General features: G+C 34.8%; 1 non-coding gene across 1 annotated transcript; it reads right to left on the bottom strand.

Moving 5' to 3' along the window:
- Nucleotides 1–15,087: 15,087 nt before the first annotated feature.
- LOC121983450 lies at nt 15,088–15,193 on the bottom strand. Its single transcript, XR_006112502.1, has one exon. It is a non-coding gene; the product is annotated as a small nucleolar RNA R71 (small nucleolar RNA).
- Between the last annotated feature and the right edge of the window lie 2,576 nt (nt 15,194–17,769).

Here is a 17,769-nt window from a genome sequence, read left to right as displayed (position 1 = left end):
CGTCCCCAAATTTGTTGCAAAAATCAAGACAATTTTGGCGGATAATTTATATAAATTCGTCCCTAAATTTGTTCCAAGGTTTGCAACAAAAACAGTTTTCGTTGCAAATTTCTATACTTTTTTGCAACGAATTTGGGGACGAAAATTTTTTTCGTCGCCAAATTCGTCCCCAAATTCGTCCCCAAATTTGCAACAATCCATAATTCGTTCCAAAAGTTGGCATCAACCATTTTGGGACGAAAAAATTTTCGTCCCAAAATTTGTCGCAAAAATTTTTGCAACGAATTTTTTTTCAAAATTCGTCCCCAATTTTGTCCCGAAATCCCTTATTTTTTGTAGTGTCAAGTTCCGGCCAAACACAATGCTTCCAAAAAATGAAGATCTTTTTCCACCAACCAAGCTATAAGGGATGCATGAAACAAGACTCCTTTCTCTCCTTTTCTCCAAGCTAGATCCGGCCACTTCTATGCCTCCAAGAGATGATGAAGTCTCGGCCACAAGAAGGAGAAGAGAGAAGGAGAAGGGGAACCTCTAGGGGCCGGCCACACCAAGGAAGAAAAGAGAGGAAGAAAAAGAATAGAGTCGTTCACTATGAAGCCTCCTCTACCCCCTCTTTTATAATCCTTGGTCTTGGTAAATAAGGAAATTTAAATAAAGACTTCCTTAATTCTTTTGTCATGAAAAGGAAAATTTATTTAATTAAAAATAATTTTCTCTTCTCCAATTTATTTGGTCGGCCACCTCTTTCCCCAAAACAAGGAGAGTTTTAATTAAAACAAAAATTAAAACTTCCTAATTTATTTCTAGAAAATTATAAAAATTTCTCCAATAATTTTTCCCTTCATGATTGGTTAATAAAAAGAAAATTTTATAAATTAAAATCTTTCTTTTAACATGTGGATAAAAAGAAAATTATATCTAAAAATTAAAATTTCTTTTAATCTACAAATAAGGAAAGATATTAAATCTTTTCTTAATCTTTTGTAGAAACAAATAAAAGAGAATTTTTAATTTTTAAACTTTCTTTTAAATAATAAACATGATTAATAGGAAAGTTTTTACCAAAATTAAAATCAACCTTTTAATCTACAAATAAGGAAAGAGATTTAGCTCTTCTCTTAATCTTTTGTAGAATCTTATAAAAAGAAAGATTTAAATTTTTAAACTCTCTTTTAAATCATGTTATCCACATAAGAAAAATTTTTAAAATTAAAATTCCTTTTTATTTTAATAGGGCCGGCCACCTAAGCTTGAGTTCAAGCTAGGGCCGACCACATGAATTCACCCATGAACCAAACCATGGTCGGCCCTAGCTTGGTCTCCAAGCTAGCTTGGCCGGCCCCTATAGGATGGGTAAGAAGGTGGGTATGTGGTGGGTATAAATCTCTATATACAAGAGGCTACGATAGGGACCGAGAGGAGGAATTGGTTTTGGTCTCCCGATGAAATTAAGCATCCCATGTTCGCCCCGAACACACAACTTAACTTCATCAATAATAATTCAATCCACTAAAGAATTATTATTGAACTACCGCACCAATCCCAAATTACATTTTTGGGCTCCTTCTTATTATGAGTGTGTTAGTCTCCCTGTGTTTAAGATGTCGAATGTCCACTAATTAAGTGAGTTACTGACAACTCATTTAATTAATATCTTAGTCCAAGAGTAGTACCACTCAACCTCATCGTCATGTCAGACTAAGTCCACCTACAGGGTTTAACATGACAATCCTTATGAGCTCCTCTTGGGGATATTCTCAACCTAGATTATTAGGACACAGTTTCCTTCTATAATCAACAACACACACTATAAGTGATATCATTTCCCAACTTATCGGGCTTATTGATTTATCGAACTAAATCTCACCCATTGATAAATTAAAGAAATAAATATCAAATATATGTGCTTGTTATTATATTGGGATTAAGAGCACACACTTCCATAATAACTGAGGTCTTTGTTCCTTTATAAAGTCAGTATAAAAGAAACGACCTCAAATGATCCTACTCAATACACTCTAAGTGTACTAGTGTAATTATATAGTTAAGATAAACTAATACCTAATTACACTACGACCTTCCAATGGTTTGTTCCTTTCCATCTTGGTCGTGAGCTACTGTTTATAATTTATAAGGTACTGATAACATGATCTTCTGTGTGTGACACCACACACCATGTTATCTACAATATAAATTAATTGAACAACTACATTTATCATAAATGTAGACATTTGACCAATGTGATTCTTATTTCTAGATAAATGTTTATACCAAAAGCTAGACTTTTAGTATACATTCTAACAGTTTTCATGTTCGTCGAGATTCACCATTAAGTCTTCATTAATGTAGTAATCGTTCAGTCGACTGATACCTCGGTCGACTGATCAGCCTTGCTTCCATTTTTGCATTAGCTCGATCTTATCTGTTATGTACTAATTGGTTAGGTCGATCAATCTATGGGTTTGGTCGACCGATCCCTTTGATTCCTGCAAAATAGTGTTAGAACAAATGCTCCTGCAAAACAAGATTAACACAGTTATAAGATGCATGAGTCATAAATGACAGTAAAACTGTCTTTATCTAAACTTGGAACCTTCCGAGTTTCTTCAGTAGTGACCTAGGGTTTGTTCTTTTCTGGAACACGACCTCACTGTCGCTCTTCTCTAGTTACTTATCTCAACCTACCTACCAACATTGGTTCTCCAGACTTGTTTGGACTTTCCCGCTTAGCATCAGATTGGCTCACAGGACATCATCTCGATCTTCGGTCCTCCAGACCTATCGAGCTTCCCTGCCAAGTTTCGGGTCCTCTAGACCCACTTGGGCTTCCTGCCTGGCTTCCACGATCTTCTAGGACTTTCCTTGCCTAGCCACGACTAAGGCTTTCACTGGTTAGTAAATATCATGCACACTTAGTCAACTTGTTAGATCACAACAAGACTTAACTTAAACCTTTGACAACATCAAAACTTAAGTTCAATTCTGGTGCACTCTACACCAACAAATTTCACTCAAAAGGCCTTTTATATTCCTTCAATAAATATCAAGGGTTTGCCTTTTAGTTTTCTTCCATTAATGATGAATTATTTCCATTAATCTTCTTAATGAGTTGGATTTTAATCTATTGGATTAGCCATTAACCCAATAAGCCATTAACCTAATAAGCTAATGAGTCTAACCTATTAATCCAATGAGTCTAATCCAAATTCATTTGAGTCTAACTTAATGAGTAAAATTCAGACTAGACTTAACCTTATAATTTTAGGGTCCATCATATTTTAGTCAAACTAACATAAATACATCTCTAAATCAATATATTCTTTGTGTGTTACCCAATAGGTTCTCGTAACATTGGCAATGTCTCTAAAATAATATTTTAGATACATAAGTAATGAGTGACATTTAGTAATACATTATTGCTACCCAAGTGACGAGAATACCAAGATCCGACCTAAACTTTCTGTATCTATTACCTTGTATAACTTGGTCCTTTTATCATCGATATCTAGATTGATCCATAAGGCATAGACCGTATTATCCTCTTATCAATCTTTGTGTTTCTTAATCTCCAAGTAGACTCACTTAACTAAATGAGTTCAATATCTCATATTGACTTATTTAAGCATGACCATGCATTTTAGTAGTCCTACTTAATCAAGGAACCTACAAATATCACTTATGTCATATGGAAGGGATAGACCTCATCTATATCGCTCACATTTCTCCGCATAACTTATTGCATACCCAGTGATCGTCTTTATAGTCCACTTTATTACAGGTGATGTTTGCCAATACCAAAGTATACAACTCCTTATATAGGAAACCGAAGTGACTTCAGGTCTAAGGACTATTCATTCCAATAGTCACTATAAGAATGTTTATAACACTCATATAACGATCCATGAAACATTCTTATGACAGGTTAATTTAGTATATATTCTATAATATATATTTATGTGTCAATTGATATCTTATATCCATGGCTTGTGATATTAAGTCATCAATTAACCTATATGCTAGTCTCAATGCATTAATATTTCCCTTATATATTAATACTTGATCAAGAATAGTTAAATATAGTGTTCTATATATATACTCAATTCAACCAATTGATATGTTGTAAACTAGAATCAACTATCCTAAGACATTATTAAACTTATTCATCTAGCACAGATCTGAAGTAAATATAATAACTATAAACTCTATTTTTTATTAATGAAATATGATATAAAAATTCTCTTATCAATTATTTCATAATTGACTCTAAGGACTAATGCTAGCAAACTCATGAGTGGTTGTCTCACAAGTAACAGCACTCATGATGCCTCGAGCAACAGAGCACGCGAGGCCTCGAGCAACAGAGCATGCGAGGCCTCGAGCAACAGGCAACAACACTCGTGTGGCCATGAGTGGCGCAAGCTAGGCCACAAGTGGCACATATGATGCCACGAGTGGTAGAGCATTCGAGGTCGCAAGTCTTGATGGCGTCATCGATGAGAAAATCTCAAGGAATTATGAGATTAGGGTATCTAGAGGTTGGAAAGTGATTTTGGGGAAAAGGGACACTCTAACATAGGTTAACGACTAAAGGGAAGGGGATTTGAAGTTAAAAGAAAAAAAAAGTTAATAAGATTAAGGGGAAAATTAATTGACTTATAGAAATTATGGCATTTATTAAAATTGCCCGTGTAGATAGCCTAATATAATTTTAAATTTTGAAATTAATATTTTTTTAATAAATGTCATTCTAAGATATTTATAATGATATTTGTAAAAAAATTGTCCATAAGAAAATATCTCGATAGTCTTATTTTCTAGTAGTGAAAAAAATTTAAAAAGTAACAACGATAGAAAAAAAAAAATGTCGTTGAAAGTCTTATAATAACGATGGGAGAAAATTTCGTCGTTAAAGGCATGACATTAACGACCGAAACATAACACACAGTCACTAATGATAAAGCATCAACGATAGGAGAAAATATCATCGTTAATGTGTATATATCAACGATGGGCACTAAATCCAATCACTATTGAACCACCAATAACCACGATATTTGATGTTGTAATTCGTTAATATTTCATTGTTAAATACAGTTTTTCTAGTAGTGTTCATTGCTCGATGCTTGATTTCAAGGACCATAGATGGAGTTAACCTCCTTATCTTCAATACTTTGATCTGCATGTTCTAAAAAAGTTGTTCAAAATTATCGTGTCTCAAACTCTCTTTGCGTGCTTGGAACTCTTGGAGGAGCTCAACTTTTCTTCTTAGTGCCACTATTTCTTCGTCACCTAAATTGCATTAATGATTAGTGAAAAAGGTTGGTGTCAAGAGCATGATCCTTAGCCATTTCAATCTTGGCTCTAATACCAAATTGATATTTGATGGAAAAAGATTAAGTAATCGACAAGATAATTTTTGATACTACAATGAATATGACAACCACAAAAGAAAATTTGTCTTCTTACTAAAAATTCACTAAGATGAATGAAAGGGGTAACTATGAAGGAATCCACCTTACTTAAGAGACATGAAAGTATTCACCTTCATAAAAGATATTCAACTTAATATTTGACTTACATGACGTAGTTTAGATGTGATTTCAAAATTATTCCAATTGGTGTGATAAACTCTATGTTCTGGGAAATTAGAGTGATCAAAAAGATTTGATGCATGTTGGAGGTTTAAAAATTTTAGAAGTTGTATTAGTAATCCCATGTTACTTCAGCTCTTTTTCCTAAAAACTCCAAAAGGAATTATTGGACCCTTGTAGGGTTGGAGGAGATGAAGGAGGAACCACAAAGGATTGAAAAACACGAAACAGGAATAGCTAGTTTGTGTAAGAAGGATAAGATAATTAAGTGAGATACATTTCTATCACACTTAAAATAAATCAAAATCGACCTAAACACAAGGTTAATATGGTGTGATCTTGATTATTCAACCATATTACCTCCAATTTAACTACAATATGAGCTCATAATCTTTGAGTTGAGTCATATATATATAAATGCAAACTTAAAATTACAAATTTTATGTCCAAGGTAGTCCTCAAATTCTTCTGTTATACGCCCATCTTTTGAATCAATTAGTGTGCATCAATTTTAAATTTTCCTAACAAACCAAAATAAATAACTAAATAAAAGAACAATAAATAAATATATGATGATTATAATGCATACCACCATAACAACAATAACATTATTTTTTGAGAAATTCTTCTTACCTAGCTACATCTATATATTTAAACTTAATTACATGCCGGAGCTCAAGTAGCTGATTTACAAAAGGCCAGCAATCAAACAACTTCAATATAATATAATTTGCAGTTCAACTCCCAATATTGCACAAACCTGAACCGAAGCTCACAAAAACAAGTGGTTGCGCGCTTCATTCAAAACGAATCTCCCAGCAACGACTGCATTAAATGCTACATCGGTGATCGTATGATTTCTTTTCCTCTAAGCAATCAGGAGCAAGATGTCTGTTGCTCTCTTTTGTTGGACCCTTCTTCCTTGTGTTTATAACTGCAACATTACAAAAGAAACCAAGTCTCAGTCTCATTTATGTTGCAGTCCCATTAGTATAATAATTTTTTTAGTGCAAGAGTTCATACTATAGAGGAAGAACATGACAAGGACGAAGAAGAGTATTTTTGAAGGCAGTCATGTGAGAGCATTAAATGCATGGATATTGGGCTTATGACTTGGGTTTAGCGTAGCTTGTTATTTCAACTTTCTCTAACCATCTTAATATATATATATATATATGCTTTAATTTAAGTTCGTCAGGATTCATATGCTCTCATCTAAACTATTCTCTATTGCTTCTTTTTTAATCAAACTCGTAGTTTGCTCTTGTTTTCTCTTGTGCGGATTCTCTAAACGCTGTGCGTGCAATTAATTAGCTAGCTCCGTTGTTACTTGTCATTTCTCATCTACACAATGTTTCTTATATATATTACTGTATGTATTAATTCTTTATTTTATCTTGACATTGCCGGATGTATTTCTATATCTTAGTTTAATTTCCCTTTAATCTCCATTTATTGGGCAAGTTTTCAGGCCAGTTGGAAATTTTAACACATATTTCTTAAGATTTCTCTCATTTTTAGAAACAAAAAGTTTTGTTACATGACTAATAAACTGACTGTTTCTAATGTTTACTTTTAAGAGCATTACCTTGTATTCCAACAAGTAGAAGACCTTGCTCATGCAACTGCAGAGCTCGTGTTATGATAGATTCTTCAATTAATTGATTGGTCATTATAATTAATAGAGATGACGTGATTCGCGAGGTGTCGCAATTATTAAAATTATATATTTTTTAAGTGAAACCGTAACACATTGTCAATGGATCGTATCCTAGCTATATTTATTTGCTGTTCCAGTAGTAGATCGATCATTCTTGATAACTAAAGTATTAATAGAACACTGTACATTGTTGTGGAGAGGAATGGTGCACACTTGAAGTAAGGGGAAGTAGACTTTTGCCACGTGAATGTCTGCCAACAAACATTCACGTAGAGCCCTCTATGTTTCTAGGGTTAGGGTTTTTTCCGGCATCGCTTGGACGTTGTCATTAATTGAGATTCCCATCTCTCAATCTACGTGACAATAGATTAAAGAGAACAATGCTTTGCAACATAAAGGTAGAACATTAGGGCTCTCAGAGCCTCGGTGGTTGTCAACACCTCCCACTGCATTTAAGAATATTATATCAATGTATAGTTTATCACCTGATCAGAATTTATAGAAGAAAAAGTATATGCACAAGTAACTAGCTACCGTATTTGATATATCCTCTCTTTTTTTTAAAAAAAAAATCTCCACTTGAATTGTTTAAATAATTTATCTAATAAAAGATAACACCCATTGTACGTAGTCCACTGTTATTCCGTCTACCAGTATTAACATGAACCGTTCTTGTCAGTCGCTATTAGGATTTGAGATAACACTGTAATGCTGTGGACTCACCTTACACACATGCAGGCATGATTTGGGTTTCAACAGTAATTAACAATGCTGATCTATGTTTTTACTTGATTCTATCAGTCCTATTCTCAATTCTCTTTAAAACTATTTATCTTCCCTTAGTTTGTTTCATGATGCTTATAAATTTCATTTTCATTATTCTAAATTGTTATGTATCTTGTCAAATTATCTCACGGGGGCACGTGATGTTTACCAACTTTATCCATTTTTCATAATTGCCTCTTGAGTCTCGGAGATTTAACAATCTTATTAACCGGAGCGGACCAAGGAATTTTACTTAGGGACCCAATTTATATAAAATCATAAAATATAATTTATATTAACTAAAAACAAGCAAAGAAGTTAAAATATTGACATAGACCTCTTAGATAATACTTTATTCAAACTCTTTCATGGATATTATGTTCATAATCTATAATCCTAAATCTTAATCTTAGATCCGAGGAAGATCAATTACATATAAACTAATATAAAGTTTATCAGAAAATCCTTCAAACTTTTTTTCAACACAACTTTAATAAGTACTTTTTTAGTAGACTGATCAATATCTTTTTTTTAGAAGATGATGATTCTTGAACATTTGATTTTCTTGAAATATAACTTAACATATTATATATTTTTCTAAAAAAAAATCAAGGCATATATCAAGAAATAAGAATACTTAGAATCAATTCTAAATGATGAAACTAACAAATATTTAAAATCAATACTTCAAAACAATAGAAAAGATTTAAAATTCATATTATCAAAATAGATGAAAACTCAAAAGCATCAAATTAACAATTAACAATAAAAAGCAATAAATAAATATAATATATATTTTTAAAAGATCAAAATTGAAAGGTCAAAAAGGAGAGCAAAATAAAAGAAAATGTGATACCTTCATAAATCACAAGAAGTAAAAAGAGGTTGTCGGTTATAAAAAGAAGGCAAGAGGCTATGTGAAAAGGATTCAAAATAGGGTTTTACTTTTAAGGCGATACTAATAATTATTTTTCAAAAAAATGAGGGGGTGGGGGGCATGACCCCCCTTGCCCCTTTATGGCCGCTCCTGTTTATTAAAGTTAATTATATTGGCTGGTTTTAGTACTTAATGATTGTATACATGTTATTTTACTCTATCAAGATAAAATAATTATCTTTCTTTTATGAATGGTACAATCCTGATAACAATTGTGATTCGTTGGTTCCCAGCACGATCAGAGTGGACATGTCTCTTTGATATCCATATGAATATGTCCTTCATTCGTCTCACGAACTCAGACTTCGGAAAAAAAAAATCACCTTTGTAGTGCTAACTACTTAGATGATTCGGCCAAGAGAAGAAGAAGAGGATCCAATTCATCATTGAAAATGCAATGTCAAAGGCCTTTTGTACTCATCCAATGAATACAAAAGGTTTTTGCCCTTTGGTCTTCCTCTCATTAATGTTCCATTAATCTCTTTAATGGACATTAATCCTAATAAATCAAATTCTCTTTAATGGTTGAGTCTAATCCAATGAATCTAATTCAGATTAGACTCAATCCAATAATCCAATAGTTGGATTCATATGAGTCTAATTCAATAAGTCTAATTCAGATTAGAATTAATCCTAGAACCTTAGATTCCATCATATTTTAGTCAAACAAAAATATACTCATTTCCAAACCAACATGTTCTTTGTGTATGATCCAATAAGTTCTTATAATGTTGACAAAGTCTCTAAAATAATATTTTAGATACATAAGCAATGAGTGACATCTTGCAATACATCATTACTACCCAATTGATGAGAATGTTGAGATACAACTTAACCTCTTTATGTTTATTATATTGTATAGTTTGGTCCTTCAATCTTCAATACCTAGATTGATCAATGAGGCATAGATCGTGTCATCCTCTTATGAATCTTTGTATTTCTTGATCTCCAAGTAGACTCACTTAACTAAATGAACTCAATATTTCATATTGACTTATTTGAGCATGACCATGCATTTTAGTAGTCATACTTAATCAAGGGGCCCATAAATATCACTTCTGTTATTTGAAAGGATAGATCACATCTTCATCACTCACCGCATAACTTATTGTATACCAGTGATCGACTTTATAGTCCACTTTATTACAGGTGATGTTTGCTGGTAGCAAAGTGCACAACTTCTTACATTGGGAACTGTAGTAACTTCAGGTATAAGGATTATTCAAACCAATAGTCACTGATATGGGTTATAGCGAGTGAATCCAAAAGATTACATGGTAGACAAAATCAAGGTGATGTGGCGATCAAAGTCAGGATAGAGGGGCATTCTACATTTGGTCCTATAGATCACCTAGCCTGAAAATTCTCAAGTCCTGCCTGTACAGCTCAGAAGCGTGGTGTTCGGATAAGGCTGGCCTAGTATACATTCGGTTAAGTATAAGAACTCTAGAGTTTTACTCTGAAACTGAAGAAATAATGTGCTAGGTCAGTAAATAGCTGGTCGGGTTCAAAGGAGCCCGGCCAGATGAAAGGCTATCCGGACTCTAGGCATTTGAGCCTCATAAAGATTTTAATACACGATCACCCAAATAAGGGTCGGTCGAACAAAAGGCTTTCTGTGTACGCCCGGCCGGGCTCAAAGATATTTAGCCTAAAAAAGATCTTAACATATGATCGGCTAAATGAAGGCCGGTAGAAATATAAGGCTTCTCGTGCACGCTCGATTGGGCGAAGTCCAATCGGGCTTAAAGACAGTTAGCCTCATAAAGATCTTAATATACGATCGACCGGATAAAGATCAGTCGAACATAAAGCTCTCTGTGTATGCCCGGCTAGGCAAAGTTCGACCAGGCTCAAAGACACTCAGCCTAACTAAGCCATAATATATGATCGACCGAATAAAGGCCGGTTAAACATAAGCCTCTATGTGTACGCCCTGCCGGGAAAAGTCCAGCCGAGCTCAAAGACACTTAGCCTCATAAAGATCTTAATATACGATCGATTGGATAAAGGTTGGCCGAAAATAAGGCTCTCTGTGTACATTCGACTGACCAAAGTCTGGCCGAGATCAAAGACACTTAGTCTCACAAAGATCTTAATACATGATTAGTCGGATAAAGCTCAGTCAAACATAAGGCTCTCTATGTACGCTTGGCCGGGCAAAGTTTGGTCGGGCTCAAAGACACTTAGCCTCACAAAGATTTTAATATACAATCGGCAGGATAAAGGCTAGTCGTACTTAAGGCTCTCTGTGTACGCCCGGCCTGGCAAAGTCTGGGCAGGCTCAAGGACATTTAGCCTCACAAAGATCTTAATATACGATCGGTTGGATAATGGCTTGTCGAACAAAAGGCTCTATGTGTATGCCTGGCCGGGCAAAGACCTGACGGGCTTAAAGATACTTAACCTCATAAATCTCTTTATACTAGACCGACTCGATAAAGGCTGGTCGAACAAAAGGCTCTATGTGTACGCCCAACCGGTCAAAGATCAAGCGGGCTTAAAGATACTTATCCTTAGAAAATTCTACATATATGGTCAACCGGGCAAAGTCCGACTGGGTTTAAGTTACATAATGTTATATTGTTCCTAAAATAAAGACTCTAACATACGTAATTTATCATATGATTCATTGATTAGATCTTTGGTATGCTATGGGTATCATACTAGTCTCTACGGATCTTTGTAGTATTTAGGTTGGGGTGTAATCGAGCCGAGCCGAGCTGAACTCTTGAATATTTGAGTTTGACTCGTTTATAATCGAGTCGAGCTCGAGCTTTATTTAATGAATATATTCATAGCTCATTAGCTTTTATCAAGTCTAAACGAACTTAATAAATATAAATTATAAATTTAAATATTCATTAAAAACTAAATTATATATTTAAAGAAAATTATAATATTCTTATTAAAATTTATAATTTTATTCTAATAAATAAATTAAATATATTTGTCTATATGTTTCATAAGTAGAGTATAAAATTTATAAATTCAATATTAAAACTATTATTTTTTTATTTAAAAATTGATTCATGAGTTTAACGAACATGTTCACGAGCTAACGAGCCGAATATTGTGAAGCTTGAGTTTGGTTTATTTATCTTAATGAGTTTCATTAAACGAAGTAAAATGAGCTTTTATCGAATCGAGCCTTGAATAACTCATGAGCATCTTGGTTCATTTACACTGCTATATTTAGGACAAGATAGAGTAGATTGATACTAATACAGGTTAAAGGTGCTTTATTTCATAGGGTTTAATCTAAATGCTCAGCCAGATGAAAGGTCAGCCTGAAATAGATTTAATGAAAGGCATTCTAGTTAAGCGACCGACTTAAAGACGGACCAAGATATATTTAAATGACAAGCAGGGCTATCAAAGTTGTCGAAGAATATTCCTTGAGGATTTCCTCACTAATTGATCCGTTACAATAGTATATCACAAGGGGCCACCTCACCATCATGGAGGTTGTGAGAGGTAGTATATAAACGGGGATCCTCTCCGTTGACAAGGTACACAATTTACATCATCTAGACTTTATTCTAACGCATATCCTCTACTGTTTTTCTTCTTCTTCACCCACTCATCGGAAAGTGTACTGACTTGAGCGTCGGAGTGCCTTGCTAGGGATCCCTTCTGATGTGCGTAGATTATATACTCTTTTATGCATGTTTTTACGCACATTTACATACTTTGAGCATGCTTGATCTATGCATTTTTATACTTCCAGCTTTCCTTTTAGCATATTTACTCTTTTGGTTCGGAGATCTGCTTTTTGTGCATTTTCTGTACACAGGAGTCGATTTGGTGAAGAATCTACATCTTTGGGCATGCATTGGAGGAAACGAAGGGAGAAAGCACCGGGCCGTGTACCTCTGCCCTGTATGGAGCTCGGGGTGTGGAGTTTGGCACCAACAGAAGAGGAAGATGACATGGCTGTGAACCTTGCACGGCCGTGTCAAGATTTGAAGCCAACCGAGTAGAAGCCTTACGTCGTGTGGATCTACAGGCGTGTGAGATTTCGAGACCAAGCGTGGTGTGCACCACACGGCCGTGTAGCATTCCAGAGCTAATCAGGTTGTGGCCATGTGCACCACACTGGTGTAGCATTTCCGTGTGGAGTCACACGGCCGTGCAGCTTTGGCAGAGAGGGAACTGGACATGGCCGTGTGAATCTCACACGGTCGTGTCACGGGGCCGTGTGGCGCCCGATTCCCTCCTCTATTTAAACCCTTCTTCATGAATTGAAAGGGGATCTCTCCCCCTTTGGGAGAAGGCAAGATTTGGTGGTTTCCTCCCATTCTTGGGAGGATTTCTGGGCGATTCTAAGGGAGATCTCGACGATTTCGACTCCGGAGCGAGGATTGGATCCGAAGACGAGGCTTCTTCGTAGATAAGTTTTCTCTTTCCCCCTCTTCTTGATTTCTTGGATTGGGGATTTAAGAAATGCTTGTAATATCTATTTCTTCGGGTTTTCTTCCTCGATTCATGGAGTAGATCTTGTATTCTAGGATTAAGGGAGTATTTGTATGGCGGATTGATGTAATCTCTTATGGATTTGCCATTTTCTTGTTTCAATGACATTGTCTTGCTTGTATCAATTAGATCTTGAATGATTAATGGTGATTTGAGCTTAATTCTCATTCTTGATTGATTGTTTGGATTTCTTGTGGACTTTGTAAAGATAAACTCTCACTCGATCATCCGAGGGATCCACGTGACAGGTGCAAGCCCGTGTAAGGACGTTTGAGAGATAATCTTGAAGAGGAAATGGGAATATTCAAGAGAGTGGGATGGATCTTGTGATTAGTTTCTTGTATCTTGATAGATTAATAAGTTGTGGGCTTCTATGTTGATATCCGAGGAAGGCATAGTAATAGGTGCGCTTCTGTGTAAGGACAACGTAGGTTCATGTCTAATTAATCCTATTTAGATACATTTCTCAGTCCTTAGCCGGTTGTCTATTGCAAGAGAGAACCGACAACTTTCTACATGTTTGGCAATTGAGGGATAAGAATTGGTGAACCATTTACATTCAAGAAACCTTACAAAGAAACCGAAACTCCTAGAATCTCCTTTTATCATAACCCAAAACACTAAACTCTTGTTTGTTGATCTTTAAGATTAGATTTGTTTACCTTTACTTTGCTTTTGAAACGATTGGATAGTTGTTTAGCTAATTCGCATTGAGACATTTCTAGTGCTTATTCCAGTCCCTGTGGATACGATAATCTTTTATATTACTTGCGACATTTCCGTACACTTGCGGAGCGTAACAAGTTTTTGGCGCCGTTGCCGGGGACTGCGCTATAACATTAGGAATTATCAATTGAGTTAGACTAAACATAACTTTTCTTTCTTTCTTTACATTTTCATAGTTGTAACTTTAGAATTCTGTTTCTATAAGCTTTTCTTTTCTTGAATAACATTCTTGACAATTCTTTTTGTTGCAATTCTAATTCTAATTCTAACTTTGCATTCTTGATTTCTATCACTCTAATCTAACTTTTCTCTGTTTTCTCTTTTGATCTAGTTTCTTTCTTCTTTTCTTTTGTAAACATATCTTGCAATCTTTAGCATATGAATTATTCTAGACATTTTTCTTTTTCCTTTTATCTTTTCTTTCTTGTTTTCATTATGCACTTTCTTTCTTGCAATTTAAATTCTGCATTCGCTTTCTTGCTTTTCATATTGCATTTTATTTCTTGTTTTTGATTCTTGATAATTTTCTTTTTCTTCTTGAATATCCATGAGCACTAACATGTCAAGCAGGACCATGAGAAATTTTTCTACACCCTTTTCTGCAAGATTTTTATCTCCCATTGTGCAACCTCAAATTGAAGCAGAAAGTTTCCAACTAGACCCAGAGATAATTTTCATGATACAAGGTCACAAATTTGGAGGAGAAGTATCAGAAAGTCCTTATCTGCATCTTGAAACATTTTTAGAGATTTGTGATTTGGTGAAATGCGAAGGAGTATCAGCAAATGCAGTTCGATTGATGACATTTCCTTTCAGTATCAAGGATAAAGCAAGGACTTGGCTATATTCTCTCTGTCCTCAAAGCATCACAAGTTGGGAACAATTAGAGAAGAAATTTCTGAATCATTTTTTCCCTCCAAGTAGAACGGTGTATATGAGGAATTGCATAACAAATTTTGCTCAGGCATATGGAGAATCATTATTTGAAGCATGGGATAGATTCAAGAGTCTTCAAAGACAGTGCCCTCATCATGGTTTTGAAAAATGGTTGATTTTGCACATATTCTATGGGGGAATTTCTTTCTCAGACAAGACTTTATTGGATTCATCAGCTGGAGGTTCTTTTATGGACAAAAGTGTGGATGAAGCTTATTCATTAATTGATCAAGTGACATTGAACCTCCATGAATGGTCGAACAAAAGTTGGATGAAATTTCCCTCAGATATTCAAAAAGTGCAAGCCATAAATGTAAGAGAGCCTGTCAAACAAAATGAAATTCAACCACCTAAAAATGTTGAAATTCACAAGTCACAGAGTGAGGAGTTCAAACATTTGGGGGCAAAGCTTAATAGTATTGTTTCAAAATGGTTTAAAGAAGATCCCCCTCCTACACAGTCAAGATCCAATGAAAAGTGTGATGATGTTGGGTTGAGAAGTGGCAAAAATCATGAAGAACTTCTGAAGAATGACATGTTTAGAATTGAGGAGAAGAATAATAGAAGATCACAAGAACTCAATTCCATTTATCTAGGAAGTTCCCAAAGGCCAGAAGTACCTTTCCCTCAACGATTAATCACACCAACATTAGATAAGCAAGTTGTACTCCTCCAAAAGCTCAAAGGGAATTTGGGAAAAAGGGAGTTCAGTCTTTCCCAGGACCTTCACTAAGGGTTCCTTTTCCACAAAGGTTAATGGGGGTCAATGAAAATAAAGACTTCGACAAATCCTGTGACACTAATATGGTTGAGTGTAGATTTTTGAATATATATGAAGATGAAGATTTTTCAGATGAGGATTTTATTGATAATGTAGTGGTAAATAAGTTTTCAGATCTATCTCAAAATTTTATAAGGTGTTATAGTGACATCGAATTTTCAGATGATGAATGTGATGTGGTAGATCAACTTAAAACTGCAAGTGAAGTTATTGATCCTCTTGTTATTGATTCTCCTATTGAGGACATAGATGTTGGTTTATTTTTTGATGTATGTGTTGATGATGATGATATGGAAGAATGTGTAGGGAGCTGTGTTGTGGAAGCAGCATCTCAAGGATCACCACCTTTGTCAAGACAACCCTTAGAGGTTTTAAGAATTGATCATTTTGTGGAACAATGTGTAGGGACTTATACAGAGATAGTAGAGTCTCGAGAATCACCATCATTGATATCATCAACACCTAAGCTAGAGCCAGAACCATCATTTGATTCAGAGGAAGTCACATCTACATGTTTAGAAATTTCAGGTATTTCTCAACAAAGTAAGGTTAGTATTTCTTGTGATCTTTTGGAAAACTTTATGGAGGTACCTGTAATTGACTTTGTTGGATGTGATTCAGTTTTTATTACTTATTCATCTTATCTTGATTTGGTTCTAGCTCTATACTATATAACATGCTTGTGGGAGATTTGTTTTTCTTTTGGATGTGCAGATTTCACATGGGCCAATAATTGAAAGCTCAATCTGAACCGTCTTCGACCACCTGAAAAAATTTCCAAGAAGACGAAGATGGAGAGAGTTATACTTTACTTTGTAGCTCCTTTGATAAAAGTTCCCTCCATAATAAGAGCCCTTGGTAAGAAGGTTCTAAAATATCTTACCCCTCCAAGAGCAAGATTTAGATGAATCTAATGAGGTGGTCGAGCTAATGACCTTAAACAAGCGCTTCTTGGGAGGCAACCCAAGTTCATTTTCCTTGTTTTCATTCATGTCTTTAGTTCTTTCTAGTTTCATTTCTGAACATGCATCCTCTACTTAATTTTTCTTGTCTATCTTATTTTTGTAGAATTCAAAGTTGTGGAGGAATGTGAGTATTAGATGGAGGAGTATCTTTAAAAAAAAACATGAATGTCAACCATTTGGAGCTCATCACTTGGTAACTTCTTTTAAAATCTCCTCCACATTGTTTTTAGTTTTCATTGGGACAATGAAAAATTTAAGTCTGGGGGGATGCAGTAGATGCATTTGATTTGCTTTGTTTGTTTTTGTTTTTGCTTATGTTTTGCATTTTGTTTTGATTTTTTGTGGCATACATCTTGAGAACATCAAATCTTCACTTATATGCTTTCTTGGATTCAAGTGAAATGTTAGCACGATTATTGTCTTGATTCATGATGTTCGAATGATGCTAGTAGTAAACTTTGTGTAGTTCTTTTTTCTATCTTGGGAAGCATTAATAAGCTAAGAATCTTATTGTAATGAGTTTTAGTTTTGGTTCAACCTTAAGGATTTTATCTTCACTACACTTGTGCTTGATGCTTGAATAGTTGATGTCATTGAAATAGTCATGATTCATCTTGTTTGCTTAGTACTTGGTTTCCATGGTGATTTCTCAACTTTCATTTTGGTTACTGGATGAGGCTCAAATCATTAAAGCTCATTTGGAAAATCAAAATATCCCAACATGTGTGCTAAAAGTACATTTGTGAATAAGTTTTGCACAATGCAAACACTTATAAAAAAAAATGAACAATAAGGGATATAAAAAACAGTTGTCATGAGTGGAATCTAGCAAGTCACCCCTTTGAGACCGAGTTAGGTTACTGGGGAAATGACTGCTTAGCTTCCCTTGAGATTGAGCACACCTTTGAGACCTTGGGTTAGTTGAGAAATAT

Source organism: Zingiber officinale, chromosome 5A, assembly GCF_018446385.1.
Source record: "Zingiber officinale cultivar Zhangliang chromosome 5A, Zo_v1.1, whole genome shotgun sequence".
Lineage (NCBI taxonomy): Eukaryota > Viridiplantae > Streptophyta > Magnoliopsida > Zingiberales > Zingiberaceae > Zingiber > Zingiber officinale.
Note: the sequence above shows the minus strand (reverse complement) of the source record. Positions and strands in the feature narration are given on the sequence as shown.